The following is an 18,243-nucleotide window of genomic DNA, read 5'->3' on the forward strand; positions in this document are numbered from 1 at the left end:
GAGGAGATAGAGCCTGGAGTCAGAGAGTATATGGAGGAGTTAGAGCCTGGAGTCAGAGAGTATATGGAGGAGTTAGAGCCTGGAGTCAGACAGTATATGGAGGAGTTAGAGCCTGGAGTCAGAGAGTATATGAAGGAGTTATAGCCTGGAGTCAGAGAGTATATGGAGGAGTTAGAGCCTGGAGTCAGACAGTATATGGAGGAGTTAGAGCCTGGAGTCAGACAGTATATGTAGGAGTTAGAGCCTGGAGTCAGAGAGTATATGGAGGAGTTAGAGCCTGGAGTCAGAGAGTATATGGAGGAGTTAGAGCCTGGAGTCAGAGAGTATATGGAGGAGTTATAGCCTGGAGTCAGAGAGTATATGGAGGAGTTAGAGCCTGGAGTCAGAGAGTATATGGAGGAGTTATAGCCTGGAGTTAGACAGTATATGGAGGAGTTATAGCCTGGAGCAGAGAGTATATGGAGGAGTTAGAGCCTGGAGTCAGAGAGTATATGGAGGAGTTATAGCCTGGAGTTAGACAGTATATGGAGGAGTTATAGCCTGGAGCAGAGAGTATATGGAGGAGTTAGAGCCTGGAGTCAGAGAGTATATGGAGGAGTTAGAGCCTGGAGTCAGAGAGTATATGGAGGAGTTAGAGCCTGGAGTCAGAGAGTATATGGAGGAGTTAGTGCCTGGAGTTAGACAGTATATGGAGGAGTTATAGCCTGGAGCAGAGAGTATATGGAGGAGTTAGAGCCTGGAGTCAGAGAGTATATGGAGGAGTTAGAGCCTGGAGTTAGACAGTATATGGAGGAGTTAGAGCCTGGAGTCAGAGAGTATATGGAGGAGTTAGAGCCTGGAGTCAGAGAGTATATGGAGGAGTTAGAGCCTGGAGTTAGACAGTATATGGAGGAGTTAGAGCCTGGAGTCAGAGAGTATATGGAGGAGTTAGAGCCTGGAGTCAGAGAGTATATGGAGGAGTTAGAGCCTGGAGTTAGAGAGGAGTAGTTAGAGCCTGGAGTCAGAGAGTATATGGAGGAGTTAGAGCCTGGAGTCAGACAGTATATGGAGTAGTTAGAGCCTGGAGTCAGACAGTATATGGAGGAGTTAGAGCCTGGAGCCAGAGAGTATATGGAGGAGTTAGAGCCTGGAGTCATAGAGTATATGGAGGAGTTAGAGCCTGGAGTCAGAGAGTATATGGAGGAGTTAGAGCCTGGAGTCAGAGAGTATATGGAGGAGTTAGAGCCTGGAGTCAGAGAGTATATGGAGGAGTTAGAGCCTGGAGTCAGAGAGTATATGGAGGAGTTAGAGCCTGGAGTTAGAGAGGAGTAGTTAGAGCCTGGAGTCAGAGAGTATATGGAGGAGTTAGAGCCTGGAGTCAGACAGTATATGGAGGAGTTAGAGCCTGGAGTCAGAGAGTATATGGAGGAGTTATAGCCTGGAGTCAGAGAGTATATGGAGGAGTTAGAGCCTGGAGTCAGACAGTATATGGAGGAGTTAGAGCCTGGAGTCAGACAGTATATGTAGGAGTTAGAGCCTGGAGCAGAGAGTATATGGAGGAGTTAGAGCCTGGAGTCAGAGAGTATATGGAGGAGTTAGAGCCTGGAGTCAGAGAGTATATGGAGGAGTTATAGCCTGGAGTCAGAGAGTATATGGAGGAGTTAGAGCCTGGAGTCAGAGAGTATATGGAGGAGTTAGAGCCTGGAGTCAGACAGTATATGGAGGAGTTATAGCCTGGAGCAGAGAGTATATGGAGGAGTTAGAGCCTGGAGTCAGAGAGTATATGGAGGAGTTAGAGCCTGGAGTTAGAGAGTATATGGAGGAGTTATAGCCTGGAGTTAGACAGTATATGGAGGAGTTATAGCCTGGAGCAGAGAGTATATGGAGGAGTTAGAGCCTGGAGTCAGAGAGTATATGGAGGAGTTAGAGCCTGGCGTCAGAGAGTATATGGAGGAGTTAGAGCCTGGAGTCAGAGAGTATATGGAGGAGTTAGAGCCTGGAGTCAGAGAGTATATGGAGGAGTTAGTGCCTGGAGTTAGACAGTATATGGAGGAGTTATAGCCTGGAGCAGAGAGTATATGGAGGAGTTAGAGCCTGGAGTCAGAGAGTATATGGAGGAGTTAGAGCCTGGAGTCAGACAGTATATGGAGGAGTTAGAGCCTGGAGTCAGAGAGTATATGGAGGAGTTATAGCCTGGAGTCAGAGAGTATATGGAGGAGTTAGAGCCTGGAGTCAGACAGTATATGGAGGAGTTAGAGCCTGGAGTCAGACAGTATATGTAGGAGTTAGAGCCTGGAGCAGAGAGTATATGGAGGAGTTAGAGCCTGGAGTCAGAGAGTATATGGAGGAGTTAGAGCCTGGAGTCAGAGAGGATATGGAGGAGTTATAGCCTGGAGTCAGAGAGTATATGGAGGAGTTAGAGCCTGGAGTCAGAGAGTATATGGAGGAGTTATAGCCTGGAGTTAGACAGTATATGGAGGAGTTATAGCCTGGAGCAGAGAGTATATGGAGGAGTTAGAGCCTGGAGTCAGAGAGTATATGGAGGAGTTAGAGCCTGGCATCAGAGAGTATATGGAGGAGTTAGAGCCTGGAGTCAGAGAGTATATGGAGGAGTTAGAGCCTGGAGTCAGAGAGTATATGGAGGAGTTAGTGCCTGGAGTTAGACAGTATATGGAGGAGTTATAGCCTGGAGCAGAGAGTATATGGAGGAGTTAGAGCCTGGAGTCAGAGAGTATATGGAGGAGTTAGAGCCTGGAGTTAGACAGTATATGGAGGAGTTAGAGCCTGGAGTCAGAGAGTATATGGAGGAGTTAGAGCCTGGAGTCAGAGAGTATATGGAGGAGTTAGAGCCTGGAGTTAGACAGTATATGGAGGAGTTAGAGCCTGGAGTCAGAGAGTATATGGAGGAGTTAGAGCCTGGAGTCAGAGAGTATATGGAGGAGTTAGAGCCTGGAGTCAGAGAGTATATGGAGGAGTTAGAGCCTGGAGTTAGAGAGGAGTAGTTAGAGCCTGGAGTCAGAGAGTATATGGAGGAGTTAGAGCCTGGAGTCAGACAGTATATGGAGTAGTTAGAGCCTGGAGTCAGACAGTATATGGAGGAGTTAGAGCCTGGAGCCAGAGAGTATATGGAGGAGTTAGAGCCTGGAGTCATAGAGTATATGGAGGAGTTAGAGCCTGGAGTCAGAGAGTATATGGAGGAGTTAGAGCCTGGAGTCAGACAGTATATGGAGGAGTTAGAGCCTGGAGTCAGAGAGTATATGGAGGAGTTAGAGCCTGGAGTCAGAGAGTATATGGAGGAGTTAGAGCCTGGAGTCAGAGAGTATATGGAGGAGTTAGAGCCTGGAGTTAGAGAGGAGTAGTTAGAGCCTGGAGTCAGAGAGTAAATGGAGGAGTTAGAGCCTGGAGTCAGACAGTATATGGAGGAGTTAGAGCCTGGAGTCAGACAGTATATGGAGGAGTTAGAGCCTGGAGCCAGAGAGTATATGGAGGAGTTAGTGCCTGGAGTTAGAGAGTATATGGAGGAGTTAGAGCCTGGAGTCAGAGAGTTTATGGAGGAGTTAGAGCCTGGAGTTAGAGAGTATATGGAGGAGTTAGAGCCTGGAGTCAGAGAGTATATGGAGGAGTTAGAGCCTGGAGTCAGAGAGTATATGGAGGAGTTAGAGCCTGGAGTCATAGAGTATATGGAGGAGTTAGAGCCTGGAGTCAGAGGGTATATGGAGGAGTTAGAGCCTGGAGTCATAGAGTATATGGAGGAGTTAGAGCCTGGAGTCAGAGAGTATATGGAGGAGTTAGAGCCTGGAGTTAGAGAGTATATGGAGGAGTTAGAGCCTGGAGTCAGAGAGTATATGGAGGAGTTAGAGCCTGGAGTCAGAGAGTATATGGAGGAGTTAGAGCCTGGAGTCATAGAGTATATGGAGGAGTTAGAGCCTGGAGTCAGAGAGTATATGGAGGAGTTAGAGCCTGGAGTCAGACAGTATATGGAGGAGTTAGAGCCTGGAGTCAGACAGTATATGGAGGAGTTAGAGTCTGGGGTCAGAGAATATATGGAGGAGTTAGAGCCTGGAGTTAGAGAGTATATGGAGGAGTTAGAGCCTGGAGTCAGAGAGTATATGGAGGAGTTAGAGCCTGGAGTCAGAGAGTATATGGAGGAGTTAGAGCCTGGAGTCAGAGAGTATATGGAGGAGTTAGTGCCTGGAGTTAGACAGTATATGGAGGAGTTATAGCCTGGAGCAGAGAGTATATGGAGGAGTTAGAGCCTGGAGTCAGAGAGTATATGGAGGAGTTAGAGCCTGGAGTTAGACAGTATATGGAGGAGTTAGAGCCTGGAGTCAGAGAGTATATGGAGGAGTTAGAGCCTGGAGTCAGAGAGTATATGGAGGAGTTAGAGCCTGGAGTTAGACAGTATATGGAGGAGTTAGAGCCTGTAGTCAGAGAGTATATGGAGGAGTTAGAGCCTGGAGTCAGAGAGTATATGGAGGAGTTAGAGCCTGGAGTTAGAGAGGAGTAGTTAGAGCCTGGAGTCAGAGAGTATATGGAGGAGTTAGAGCCTGGAGTCAGACAGTATATGGAGTAGTTAGAGCCTGGAGTCAGACAGTATATGGAGGAGTTAGAGCCTGGAGCCAGAGAGTATATGGAGGAGTTAGAGCCTGGAGTCATAGAGTATATGGAGGAGTTAGAGCCTGGAGTCAGAGAGTATATGGAGGAGTTAGAGCCTGGAGTCAGACAGTATATGGAGGAGTTAGAGCCTGGAGTCAGAGAGTATATGGAGGAGTTAGAGCCTGGAGTCAGAGAGTATATGGAGGAGTTAGAGCCTGGAGTCAGACAGTATATGGAGGAGTTAGAGCCTGGAGTTAGAGAGGAGTAGTTAGAGCCTGGAGTCAGAGAGTATATGGAGGAGTTAGAGCCTGGAGTCAGACAGTATATGGAGGAGTTAGAGCCTGGAGTCAGAGAGTATATGGAGGAGTTATAGCCTGGAGTCAGAGAGTATATGGAGGAGTTAGAGCCTGGAGTCAGACAGTATATGGAGGAGTTAGAGCCTGGAGTCAGACAGTATATGTAGGAGTTAGAGCCTGGAGCAGAGAGTATATGGAGGAGTTAGAGCCTGGAGTCAGAGAGTATATGGAGGAGTTAGAGCCTGGAGTCAGAGAGTATATGGAGGAGTTATAGCCTGGAGTCAGAGAGTATATGGAGGAGTTAGAGCCTGGAGTCAGAGAGTATATGGAGGAGTTATAGCCTGGAGTTAGACAGTATATGGAGGAGTTATAGCCTGGAGCAGAGAGTATATGGAGGAGTTAGAGCCTGGAGTCAGAGAGTATATGGAGGAGTTAGAGCCTGGCGTCAGAGAGTATATGGAGGAGTTAGAGCCTGGAGTCAGAGAGTATATGGAGGAGTTAGAGCCTGGAGTCAGAGAGTGTATGGAGGAGTTAGTGCCTGGAGTTAGACAGTATATGGAGGAGTTATAGCCTGGAGCAGAGAGTATATGGAGGAGTTAGAGCCTGGAGTCAGAGAGTATATGGAGGAGTTAGAGCCTGGAGTTAGACAGTATATGGAGGAGTTAGAGCCTGGAGTCAGAGAGTATATGGAGGAGTTAGAGCCTGGAGTCAGAGAGTATATGGAGGAGTTAGAGACTGGAGTTAGACAGTATATGGAGGAGTTAGAGCCTGGAGTCAGAGAGTATATGGAGGAGTTAGAGCCTGGAGTCAGAGAGTATATGGAGGAGTTAGAGCCTGGAGTCAGAGAGTATATGGAGGAGTTAGAGCCTGGAGTTAGAGAGGAGTAGTTAGAGCCTGGAGTCAGAGAGTATATGGAGGAGTTAGAGCCTGGAGTCAGACAGTATATGGAGTAGTTAGAGCCTGGAGTCAGACAGTATATGGAGGAGTTAGAGCCTGGAGCCAGAGAGTATATGGAGGAGTTAGAGCCTGGATTCATAGAGTATATGGAGGAGTTAGAGCCTGGAGTCAGAGAGTATATGGAGGAGTTAGAGCCTGGAGTCAGACAGTATATGGAGGAGTTAGAGCCTGGAGTCAGAGAGTATATGGAGGAGTTAGAGCCTGGAGTCAGAGAGTATATGGAGGAGTTAGAGCCTGGAGTCAGAGAGTATATGGAGGAGTTAGAGCCTGGAGTTAGAGAGGAGTAGTTAGAGCCTGGAGTCAGAGAGTAAATGGAGGAGTTAGAGCCTGGAGTCAGACAGTATATGGAGGAGTTAGAGCCTGGAGTCAGACAGTATATGGAGGAGTTAGAGCCTGGAGCCAGAGAGTATATGGAGGAGTTAGTGCCTGGAGTTAGAGAGTATATGGAGGAGTTAGAGCCTGGAGTCAGAGAGTTTATGGAGGAGTTAGAGCCTGGAGTCAGAGAGTATATGGAGGAGTTAGAGCCTGGAGTCAGAGAGTATATGGAGGAGTTAGAGCCTGGAGTCAGAGAGTATATGGAGGAGTTAGAGCCTGGAGTCATAGAGTATATGGAGGAGTTAGAGCCTGGAGTCAGAGGGTATATGGAGGAGTTAGAGCCTGGAGTCATAGAGTATATGGAGGAGTTAGAGCCTGGAGTCAGAGAGTATATGGAGGAGTTAGAGCCTGGAGTTAGAGAGTATATGGAGGAGTTAGAGCCTGGAGTCAGAGAGTATATGGAGGAGTTAGAGCCTGGAGTCAGAGAGTATATGGAGGAGTTAGAGCCTGGAGTCATAGAGTATATGGAGGAGTTAGAGCCTGGAGTCAGAGAGTATATGGAGGAGTTAGAGCCTGGAGTCAGACAGTATATGGAGGAGTTAGAGCCTGGAGTCAGACAGTATATGGAGGAGTTAGAGTCTGGAGTCAGAGAATATATGGAGGAGTTAGAGCCTGGAGTTAGAGAGTATATGGAGGAGTTAGAGCCTGGAGTTAGAGAGTATATGGAGGAGTTAGAGCCTGGAGTCAGACAGTATATGGAGGAGTTAGAGCCTGGATCCAGAGAGTATATGGAGGAGTTAGTGCCTGGAGTCAGACAGTATATGGAGGAGTTAGAGCCTGGAGTCAGACAGTATATGGAGGAGTTAGAGCCTGGAGTCAGAGAGTTTATGGAGGAAATGGAGCCTGGAGTCAGAGAGTATATGGAGGAGTTAGATCCTGGTGTCAGAGAGTATATGGAGGAGTTAGAGCCTGGAGTCAGAGGATTTATGGAGGAGATAGAGCCTGGAGTCAGAGAGTATATGGAGGAGTTAGAGCCTGGAGTCAGAGAGTATATGGAGGAGTTAGAGCCTGGAGTCAGACAGTATATGGAGGAGTTAGAGCCTGGAGTCAGAGAGTATATGGAGGAGTTATAGCCTGGAGTCAGAGAGTATATGGAGGAGTTAGAGCCTGGAGTCAGACAGTATATGGAGGAGTTAGAGCCTGGAGTCAGACAGTATATGTAGGAGTTAGAGCCTGGAGCAGAGAGTATATGGAGGAGTTAGAGCCTGGAGTCAGAGAGTATATGGAGGAGTTAGAGCCTGGAGTCAGAGAGTATATGGAGGAGTTAGAGCCTGGAGTCAGAGAGTATATGGAGGAGTTAGAGCCTGGAGTCAGAGAGTATATGGAGGAGTTAGTGCCTGGAGTTAGACAGTATATGGAGGAGTTATAGCCTGGAGCAGAGAGTATATGGAGGAGTTAGAGCCTGGAGTCAGAGAGTATATGGAGGAGTTAGAGCCTGGAGTTAGACAGTATATGGAGGAGTTAGAGCCTGGAGTCAGAGAGTATATGGAGGAGTTAGAGCCTGGAGTCAGAGAGTATATGGAGGAGTTAGAGCCTGGAGTTAGACAGTATATGGAGGAGTTAGAGCCTGGAGTCAGAGAGTATATGGAGGAGTTAGAGCCTGGAGTCAGAGAGTATATGGAGGAGTTAGAGCCTGGAGTCATAGAGTATATGGAGGAGTTAGAGCCTGGAGTCAGAGGGTATATGGAGGAGTTAGAGCCTGGAGTCATAGAGTATATGGAGGAGTTAGAGCCTGGAGTCAGAGAGTATATGGAGGAGTTAGAGCCTGGAGTTAGAGAGTATATGGAGGAGTTAGAGCCTGGAGTCAGAGAGTATATGGAGGAGTTAGAGCCTGGAGTCAGAGAGTATATGGAGGAGTTAGAGCCTGGAGTCATAGAGTATATGGAGGAGTTAGAGCCTGGAGTCAGAGAGTATATGGAGGAGTTAGAGCCTGGAGTCAGACAGTATATGGAGGAGTTAGAGCCTGGAGTCAGACAGTATATGGAGGAGTTAGAGTCTGGAGTCAGAGAATATATGGAGGAGTTAGAGCCTGGAGTTAGAGAGTATATGGAGGAGTTAGAGCCTGGAGTCAGACAGTATATGGAGGAGTTAGAGCCTGGAGTTAGAGAGTATATGGAGGAGTTAGAGCCTGGAGTCAGACAGTATATGGAGGAGTTAGAGCCTGGATCCAGAGAGTATATGGAGGAGTTAGTGCCTGGAGTCAGACAGTATATGGAGGAGTTAGAGCCTGGAGTCAGACAGTATATGGAGGAGTTAGAGCCTGGAGTCAGAGAGTTTATGGAGGAAATGGAGCCTGGAGTCAGAGAGTATATGGAGGAGTTAGATCCTGGTGTCAGAGAGTATATGGAGGAGTTAGAGCCTGGAGTCAGAGGATTTATGGAGGAGATAGAGCCTGGAGTCAGAGAGTATATGGAGGAGTTAGAGCCTGGAGTCAGAGAGTATATGGAGGAGTTAGAGCCTGGAGTCAGACAGTATATGGAGGAGTTAGAGCCTGGAGTCAGAGAGTATATGGAGGAGTTATAGCCTGGAGTCAGAGAGTATATGGAGGAGTTAGAGCCTGGAGTCAGACAGTATATGGAGGAGTTAGAGCCTGGAGTCAGACAGTATATGTAGGAGTTAGAGCCTGGAGCAGAGAGTATATGGAGGAGTTAGAGCCTGGAGTCAGAGAGTATATGGAGGAGTTAGAGCCTGGAGTCAGAGAGTATATGGAGGAGTTAGAGCCTGGAGTCAGAGAGTATATGGAGGAGTTAGAGCCTGGAGTCAGAGAGTATATGGAGGAGTTAGTGCCTGGAGTTAGACAGTATATGGAGGAGTTATAGCCTGGAGCAGAGAGTATATGGAGGAGTTAGAGCCTGGAGTCAGAGAGTATATGGAGGAGTTAGAGCCTGGAGTTAGACAGTATATGGAGGAGTTAGAGCCTGGAGTCAGAGAGTATATGGAGGAGTTAGAGCCTGGAGTCAGAGAGTATATGGAGGAGTTAGAGCCTGGAGTTAGACAGTATATGGAGGAGTTAGAGCCTGGAGTCAGAGAGTATATGGAGGAGTTAGAGCCTGGAGTCAGAGAGTATATGGAGGAGTTAGAGCCTGGAGTTAGAGAGGAGTAGTTAGAGCCTGGAGTCAGAGAGTATATGGAGGAGTTAGAGCCTGGAGTCAGACAGTATATGGAGTAGTTAGAGCCTGGAGTCAGACAGTATATGGAGGAGTTAGAGCCTGGAGCCAGAGAGTATATGGAGGAGTTAGAGCCTGGAGTCATAGAGTATATGGAGGAGTTAGAGCCTGGAGTCAGAGAGTATATGGAGGAGTTAGAGCCTGGAGTCAGACAGTATATGGAGGAGTTAGATTCTGGAGTCAGAGAGTATATGGAGGAGTTAGAGCCTGGAGTCAGAGAGTATATGGAGGAGTTAGAGCCTGGAGTCAGAGAGTATATGGAGGAGTTAGAGCCTGGAGTTAGAGAGGAGTAGTTAGAGCCTGGAGTCAGAGAGTATATGGAGGAGTTAGAGCCTGGAGTCAGACAGTATATGGAGGAGTTAGAGCCTGGAGTCAGAGAGTATATGGAGGAGTTATAGCCTGGAGTCAGAGAGTATATGGAGGAGTTAGAGCCTGGAGTCAGACAGTATATGGAGGAGTTAGAGCCTGGAGTCAGACAGTATATGTAGGAGTTAGAGCCTGGAGCAGAGAGTATATGGAGGAGTTAGAGCCTGGAGTCAGAGAGTATATGGAGGAGTTAGAGCCTGGAGTCAGAGAGTATATGGAGGAGTTATAGCCTGGAGTCAGAGAGTATATGGAGGAGTTAGAGCCTGGAGTCAGAGAGTATATGGAGGAGTTATAGCCTGGAGTTAGACAGTATATGGAGGAGTTATAGCCTGGAGCAGAGAGTATATGGAGGAGTTAGAGCCTGGAGTCAGAGAGTATATGGAGGAGTTAGAGCCTGGAGTCAGAGAGTATATGGAGGAGTTAGAGCCTGGAGTCAGAGAGTATATGGAGGAGTTAGAGCCTGGAGTCAGAGAGTATATGGAGGAGTTAGTGCCTGGAGTTAGACAGTATATGGAGGAGTTATAGCCTGGAGCAGAGAGTATATGGAGGAGTTAGATGCTGGAGTCAGAGAGTATATGGAGGAGTTAGAGCCTGGAGTTAGACAGTATATGGAGGAGTTAGAGCCTGGAGTCAGAGAGTATATGGAGGAGTTAGAGCCTGGAGTCAGAGAGTATATGGAGGAGTTAGAGCCTGGAGTTAGACAGTATATGGAGGAGTTAGAGCCTGGAGTCAGAGAGTATATGGAGGAGTTAGAGCCTGGAGTCAGAGAGTATATGGAGGAGTTAGAGCCTGGAGTCAGAGTGTATATGGAGGAGTTAGAGCCTGGAGTTAGAGAGGAGTAGTTAGAGCCTGGAGTCAGAGAGTATATGGAGGAGTTAGAGCCTGGAGTCAGACAGTATATGGAGTAGTTAGAGCCTGGAGTCAGACAGTATATGGAGGAGTTAGAGCCTGGAGCCAGAGAGTATATGGAGGAGTTAGAGCCTGGAGTCATAGAGTATATGGAGGAGTTAGAGCCTGGAGTCAGAGAGTATATGGAGGAGTTAGAGCCTGGAGTCAGACAGTATATGGAGGAGTTAGAGCCTGGAGTCAGAGAGTATATGGAGGAGTTAGAGCCTGGAGTCAGAGAGTATATGGAGGAGTTAGAGCCTGGAGTCAGACAGTATATGGAGGAGTTAGAGCCTGGAGTTAGAGAGGAGTAGTTAGAGCCTGGAGTCAGAGAGTAAATGGAGGAGTTAGAGCCTGGAGTCAGACAGTATATGGAGGAGTTAGAGCCTGGAGTCAGACAGTATATGGAGGAGTTAGAGCCTGGAGCCAGAGAGTATATGGAGGAGTTAGTGCCTGGAGTTAGAGAGTATATGGAGGAGTTAGAGCCTGGAGTCAGAGAGTTTATGGAGGAGTTAGAGCCTGGAGTTAGAGAGTATATGGAGGAGTTAGAGCCTGGAGTCAGAGAGTATATGGAGGAGTTAGAGCCTGGAGTCAGAGAGTATATGGAGGAGTTAGAGCCTGGAGTCATAGAGTATATGGAGGAGTTAGAGCCTGGAGTCAGAGAGTATATGGAGGAGTTAGAGCCTGGAGTCATAGAGTATATGGAGGAGTTAGAGCCTGGAGTCAGAGAGTATATGGAGGAGTTAGAGCCTGGAGTTAGAGAGTATATGGAGGAGTTAGAGCCTGGAGTCAGAGAGTATATGGAGGAGTTAGAGCCTGGAGTCAGAGAGTATATGGAGGAGTTAGAGCCTGGAGTCATAGAGTATATGGAGGAGTTAGAGCCTGGAGTCAGAGAGTATATGGAGGAGTTAGAGCCTGGAGTCAGACAGTATATGGAGGAGTTAGAGCCTGGAGTCAGACAGTATATGGAGGAGTTAGAGTCTGGAGTCAGAGAATATATGGAGGAGTTAGAGCCTGGAGTTAGAGAGTATATGGAGGAGTTAGAGCCTGGAGTCAGACAGTATATGGAGGAGTTAGAGCCTGGAGTTAGAGAGTATATGGAGGAGTTAGAGCCTGGAGTCAGAAAGTATATGGAGGAGTTAGAGCCTGGAGCCAGAGAGTATATGGAGGAGTTAGTGCCTGGAGTCAGACAGTATATGGAGGAGTTAGAGCCTGGAGTCAGACAGTATATGGAGGAGTTAGAGCCTGGAGTCAGACAGTATATGGAGGAGTTAGAGCCTGGAGTTAGAGAGTATATGGAGGAGTTAGAGCCTGGAGTCAGAAAGTATATGGAGGAGTTAGAGCCTGGAGCCAGAGAGTATATGGAGGAGTTAGTGCCTGGAGTCAGACAGTATATGGAGGAGTTAGAGCCTGGAGTCAGACAGTATATGGAGGAGTTAGAGCCTGGAGTCAGACAGTATATGGAGGAGTTAGAGCCTGGAGTCAGACAGTATATGGAGGAGTTAGAGCCTGGAGTCATAGAGTATATGGAAGAGTTAGAGCCTGGAGTCAGAGAGTATATGGAGGAGTTAGAGCCTGGAGTCAGACAGTATATGGAGGAGTTAGAGCCTGGAGTCAGAGAATATATGGAGGAGTTAGAGCCTGGAGTTAGAGAGTATATGGAGGAGTTAGAGCCTGGAGTCAGACAGTATATGGAGGAGTTAGAGCCGGAGTTAGAGAGTATATGGAGGAGTTAGAGCCTGGAGTCAGACAGTATATGGAGGAGTTAGAGCCTGGAGCCAGAGAGTATATGGAGGAGTTAGTGCCTGGAGTCAGACAGTATATGGAGGAGTTAGAGCCTGGAGTCAGACAGTATATGGAGGAGTTAGAGCCTGGAGTCAGACAGTATATGGAAGAGTTAGAGCCTAGAGTCAGAGAGTTTATGGAGGAGTTAGAGACTGGAGTCAGAGATTATATGGAGGAGTTAGAGTCTGGAGTCAGAGAGGAGTAGTTAGAGCCTGGAGTCAGACAGTATATGGAGGAGTTAGAGCCTGGAGTCAGAGAATATATGGAGGAGTTAGAGCCTGGAGTCAGAGAGTATATGGAGAAGTTAGAGCCTGAGTCAGAGAGTTTATGGAGGAGATAGAACCTGGAGTCAGAGAGTATATGGAGGAGTTAGAACCTGGAGTCAGAGAGTATATGGAGTAGTTAGAGCCTGGAGTCAGAGAGTATATGGAGGAGTTAGAGCCTGGAGTCAGAGAGTATATGGAGGAGTTAGAGCCTGGATTCAGAGAGTATATGGAGGAGTTAGAGCCTGGAGTCAGAGGATTTATGGAAGAGATAGAGCCTGGAGTCAGAGGGTATATGGAGGAGTTAGAGCCTGGAGTCAGAGATTATAAGGAGGAGTTAGTGCCTGGAGTCAGAGGGTTTATGTAGGAGATAGAGCCTGGAGTAAGAGAGTATATGGAGGAGTTAGAGCCTGGAGTCAGAGAGTATATGGAGGAGTTAGAGCCTGGAGTCAGAGATGAGGAGTTAGAGTCTGGAGTCAGAGAGTATATGGAGGAGTTAGAGCCTGGAGTCAGAGAGTTTATGGTGGAGTTAGAGCCTGGAGTCAGAGAGGAGTAGTTAGAGCCTGGAGTCAGACAGTATATGGAGGAGTTAGAGCCTGGAGTCAGAGAGTATATGGAGGAGTTAGAGCCTGGAGTCAGAGAATATATGGAGGAGTTAGAGCCTGGAGTCAGAGAGTATATGGAGGAGTTAGAGCCTGAGTCAGAGAGTTTATGGAGGAGATAGAGCCTGGAGTCAGAGAGTATATGGAGGAGTTAGAGCCTGAGTCAGAGAGTATATGGAGGAGTTAGAGCCTGGAGTCAGAGAGTTTATGGAGGAGTTAGAGCCTGGAGTCAGAGAGTTTAAGGAGGAGTTAGAGCTTGGAGTCAGAGAGTATATGGAGGAGTTAGTGCCTGGAGTCAGAGAGTATATGGAGGAGTTAGAGCCTGGAGTCAGACAGTATATGGAGGAGTTAGAGCCTGGAGTCAGACAGTATATGGAGGAGTTAGAGCCTGGAGCCAGAGAGTATATGGAGGAGTTAGTGCCTGGAGTTAGAGAGTATATGGAGGAGTTAGAGCCTGGAGTCAGAGAGTTTATGGAGGAGTTAGAGCCTGGAGTTAGAGAGTATATGGAGGAGTTAGAGCCTGGAGTCAGAGAGTATATGGAGGAGTTAGAGCCTGGAGTCAGAGAGTATATGGAGGAGTTAGAGCCTGGAGTCATAGAGTATATGGAGGAGTTAGAGCCTGGAGTCAGAGAGTATATGGAGGAGTTAGAGCCTGGAGTCATAGAGTATATGGAGGAGTTAGAGCCTGGAGTCAGAGAGTATATGGAGGAGTTAGAGCCTGGAGTTAGAGAGGAGTAGTTAGAGCCTGGAGTCAGAGAATATATGGAGGAGTTATAGCCTGGAGTCAGATAGTATATGGAGGAGTTAGATCCTGGAGTCAGAGATTATATGTAGGAGTTAGACCCTGGGTCAGAGAGTATATGGAGGAGTTAGAGCCTGGAGTTAGAGAGGAGTAGTTAGAGCCTGGAGTCAGAGAGTTTATGGAGGAGTTAGAGCCTGGAGTCAGAGAGTATATGGAGGAGTTAGAGCCTGAGTCAGAGAGTATATGGAGGAGTTAGAGCCTGGAGTCAGAGAGTATATGGAGGAGTTAGAGCCTGGAGTCAGAGAGTTTATGGAGGAGTTAGAGCCTGAGTCAGAGATGAGGAGTTAAAGCCTGGGGTCAGAGAGTATAGGGAGGAGTTAGAGCCTGGAGTCAGAGAGTATAGGGAGGAGTTAGAGCCTGGAGTCAGAAAGTATATGTAGGAGTTAGAGCCTGGAGCAGAGAGTATATGGAGGAGTTAGAGCCTGGAGTCAGAGAGTATATGGAGGAGTTAGAGCCTGGAGTCAGAGAGTATATGGAGGAGTTAGAGCCTGGAGTCAGAGAGTATATGGAGGAGTTAGAGCCTGGAGTCAGAGAGTATATGGAGGAGTTATAGCCTGGAGTTAGACAGTATATGGAGGAGTTATAGCCTGGAGCAGAGAGTATATGGAGGAGTTAGAGCCTGGAGTCAGAGAGTATATGGAGGAGTTAGAGCCTGGAGCAGAGAGTATATGGAGGAGTTAGAGCCTGGAGTCAGAGAGTATATGGAGGAGTTAGAGCCTGGAGTCAGAGAGTATATGGAGGAGTTATAGCCTGGAGTCAGAGAGTATATGGAGGAGTTAGAGCCTTGAGTCAGAGAGTATATGGAGGAGTTATAGCCTGGAGTTAGACAGTATATGGAGGAGTTATAGCCTGGAGCAGAGAGTATATGGAGGAGTTAGAGCCTGGAGTCAGAGAGTATATGGAGGAGTTAGAGCCTGGAGTCAGAGAGTATATGGAGGAGTTAGAGCCTGGAGTTAGACAGTATATGGAGGAGTTAGAGCCTGGAGTCAGAGAGTATATGGAGGAGTTAGAGCCTGGAGTCAGAGAGTATATGGAGGAGTTAGAGCCTGGAGTTAGAGAGGAGTAGTTAGAGCCTGGAGTCAGAGAGTATATGGAGGAGTTAGAGCCTGGAGTCAGACAGTATATGGAGTAGTTAGAGCCTGGAGTCAGACAGTATATGGAGGAGTTAGAGCCTGGAGCCAGAGAGTATATGGAGGAGTTAGAGTCTGGAGTCATAGAGTATATGGAGGAGTTAGAGCCTGGAGTCAGAGAGTATATGGAGGAGTTAGAGCCTGGAGTTAGAGAGGAGTAGTTAGAGCCTGGAGTCAGAGAGTATATGGAGGAGTTAGAGCCTGGAGTCAGACAGTATATGGAGGAGTTAGAGCCTGGAGTCAGACAGTATATGGAGGAGTTAGAGCCTGGAGCCAGAGAGTATATGGAGGAGTTAGTGCCTGGAGTTAGAGAGTATATGGAGGAGTTAGAGCCTGGAGTCAGAGAGTATATGGAGGAGTTAGAGCCTGGAGTCAGAGAGTATATGGAGGAGTTAGAGCCTGGAGTCATAGAGTATATGGAGGAGTTAGAGCCTGGAGTCAGAGAGTATATGGAGGAGTTAGAGCCTGGAGTCATAGAGTATATGGAGGAGTTAGAGCCTGGAGTCATAGAGTATATGGAGGAGTTAGAGCCTGGAGTTAGAGAGGAGTAGTTAGAGCCTGGAGTCAGAAAATATATGGAGGAGTTATAGCCTGGAGTCAGAGAGTATATGGAGGAGTTAGAGCCTGGAGTCAGAGATTATATGTAGGAGTTAGAGCCTGGGTCAGAGAGTATATGGAGGAGTTAGAGCCTGGAGTTAGAGAGGAGTAGTTAGAGCCTGGAGTCAGAGAGTTTATGGAGGAGTTAGAGCCTGGAGTCAGAGAGTATATGGAGGAGTTAGAGCCTGAGTCAGAGAGTATATGGAGGAGTTAGAGCCTGGAGTCAGAGAGTATATGGAGGAGTTAGAGCCTGGAGTCAGAGAGTTTATGGAGGAGTTAGAGCCTGAGTCAGAGATGAGGAGTTAAAGCCTGGGGTCAGAGAGTATAGGGAGGAGTTAGAGCCTGGAGTCAGAGAGTATAGGGAGGAGTTAGAGCCTGGAGTCAGAAAGTATATGGAGGAGTTAGAGCCTGGAGTCAGAGAATATATGGAGGAGTTAGAGCCTGGAGTCAGAGAGCATATGGAGGAATTAAAGCCTGGAGTCAGAGAGTATAGGGAGGAGTTAGAGCCTGGAGTCAGAAAGTATATGGAGGAGTTAGAGCCTGGAGTCAGAGAATATATGGAGGAGTTAGAGCCTGGAGTCAGAGAGCATATGGAGGAATTAAAGCCTGGAGTCAGAGAGTATATGGAGGAGTTAGAGCCTGGAGTCAGAGAGTATATGGAGGAGTTAGAGTCTGGAGTCAGACAGTATATGGAGGAGTTAGAGCCTGAGTCAGAGAGTATATGGAGGAGTTAGAGCCTGGAGTCAGAGATGAGGAGTTAGAGCCTGGAGTCAGAGAGTATATGGAGGAGTTATAGCCTGGAGTCAGAGAGTTTATGGAGGAAATGGAGCCTGGAGTCAGAGAGTATATGGAGGAGTTAGATCCTGGTGTCAGAGAGTATATGGAGGAGTTAGAGCCTGGAGTCAGAGGATTTATGGAGGAGATAGAGCCTGGAGTCAGAGAGTATATGGAGGAGTTAGAGCCTGGAGTCAGAGAGTATATGGAGGAGTTAGAGCCTGGAGTCAGACAGTATATGGAGGAGTTAGAGCCTGGAGTCAGAGAGTATATGGAGGAGTTATAGCCTGGAGTCAGAGAGTATATGGAGGAGTTAGAGCCTGGAGTTAGACAGTATATGGAGGAGTTAGAGCCTGGAGTCAGACAGTATATGTAGGAGTTAGAGCCTGGAGCAGAGAGTATATGGAGGAGTTAGAGCCTGGAGTCAGAGAGTATATGGAGGAGTTAGAGCCTGGAGTCAGAGAGTATATGGAGGAGTTAGAGCCTGGAGTCAGAGAGTATATGGAGGAGTTAGAGCCTGGAGTCAGAGAGTATATGGAGGAGTTAGTGCCTGGAGTTAGACAGTATATGGAGGAGTTATAGCCTGGAGCAGAGAGTATATGGAGGAGTTAGAGCCTGGAGTCAGAGAGTATATGGAGGAGTTAGAGCCTGGAGTTAGACAGTATATGGAGGAGTTAGAGCCTGGAGTCAGAGAGTATATGGAGGAGTTAGAGCCTGGAGTCAGAGAGTATATGGAGGAGTTAGAGCCTGGAGTTAGACAGTATATGGAGGAGTTAGAGCCTGGAGTCAGAGAGTATATGGAGGAGTTAGAGCCTGGAGTCAGAGAGTATATGGAGGAGTTAGAGCCTGGAGTTAGAGAGGAGTAGTTAGAGCCTGGAGTCAGAGAGTATATGGAGGAGTTAGAGCCTGGAGTCAGACAGTATATGGAGTAGTTAGAGCCTGGAGTCAGACAGTATATGGAGGAGTTAGAGCCTGGAGCCAGAGAGTATATGGAGGAGTTAGAGCCTGGAGTCATAGAGTATATGGAGGAGTTAGAGCCTGGAGTCAGAGAGTATATGGAGGAGTTAGAGCCTGGAGTCAGACAGTATATGGAGGAGTTAGAGCCTGGAGTCAGAGAGTATATGGAGGAGTTAGAGCCTGGAGTCAGAGAGTATATGGAGGAGTTAGAGCCTGGAGTCAGAGAGTATATGGAGGAGTTAGAGCCTGGAGTTAGAGAGGAGTAGTTAGAGCCTGGAGTCAGAGAGTATATGGAGGAGTTATAGCCTGGAGTCAGACAGTATATGGAGGAGTTAGAGCCTGGAGTCAGAGAGTATATGGAGGAGTTATAGCCTGGAGTCAGAGAGTATATGGAGGAGTTAGAGCCTGGAGTCAGACAGTATATGGAGGAGTTAGAGCCTGGAGTCAGACAGTATATGTAGGAGTTAGAGCCTGGAGCAGAGAGTATATGGAGGAGTTAGAGCCTGGAGTCAGAGAGTATATGGAGGAGTTAGAGCCTGGAGTCAGAGAGTATATGGAGGAGTTATAGCCTGGAGTCAGAGAGTATATGGAGGAGTTAGAGCCTGGAGTCAGAGAGTATATGGAGGAGTTAGAGCCTGGAGTTAGACAGTATATGGAGGAGTTAGAGCCTGGAGTCAGAGAGTATATGGAGGAGTTAGAGCCTGGAGTCAGA

At 47.6% G+C, this 18,243-nt stretch overlaps 1 protein-coding gene across 1 annotated transcript in view; it reads left to right on the forward strand.

Annotated features, from left to right (window-relative positions):
- The window catches only part of LOC311147760 (putative C->U-editing enzyme APOBEC-2), a gene marked incomplete at both ends in the record, with an annotated part of 146,542 nt that overhangs the window by 25,057 nt on the left and 103,242 nt on the right, over positions 1-18,243 (forward strand). The gene's annotated exons all lie outside the window — the stretch shown is intronic.

Source organism: Coregonus lavaretus (assembly GCF_964263955.1).
Source record: "Coregonus lavaretus genome assembly, chromosome: 20".
Classification (NCBI taxonomy): Eukaryota; Metazoa; Chordata; class Actinopteri; order Salmoniformes; family Salmonidae; genus Coregonus; species Coregonus lavaretus.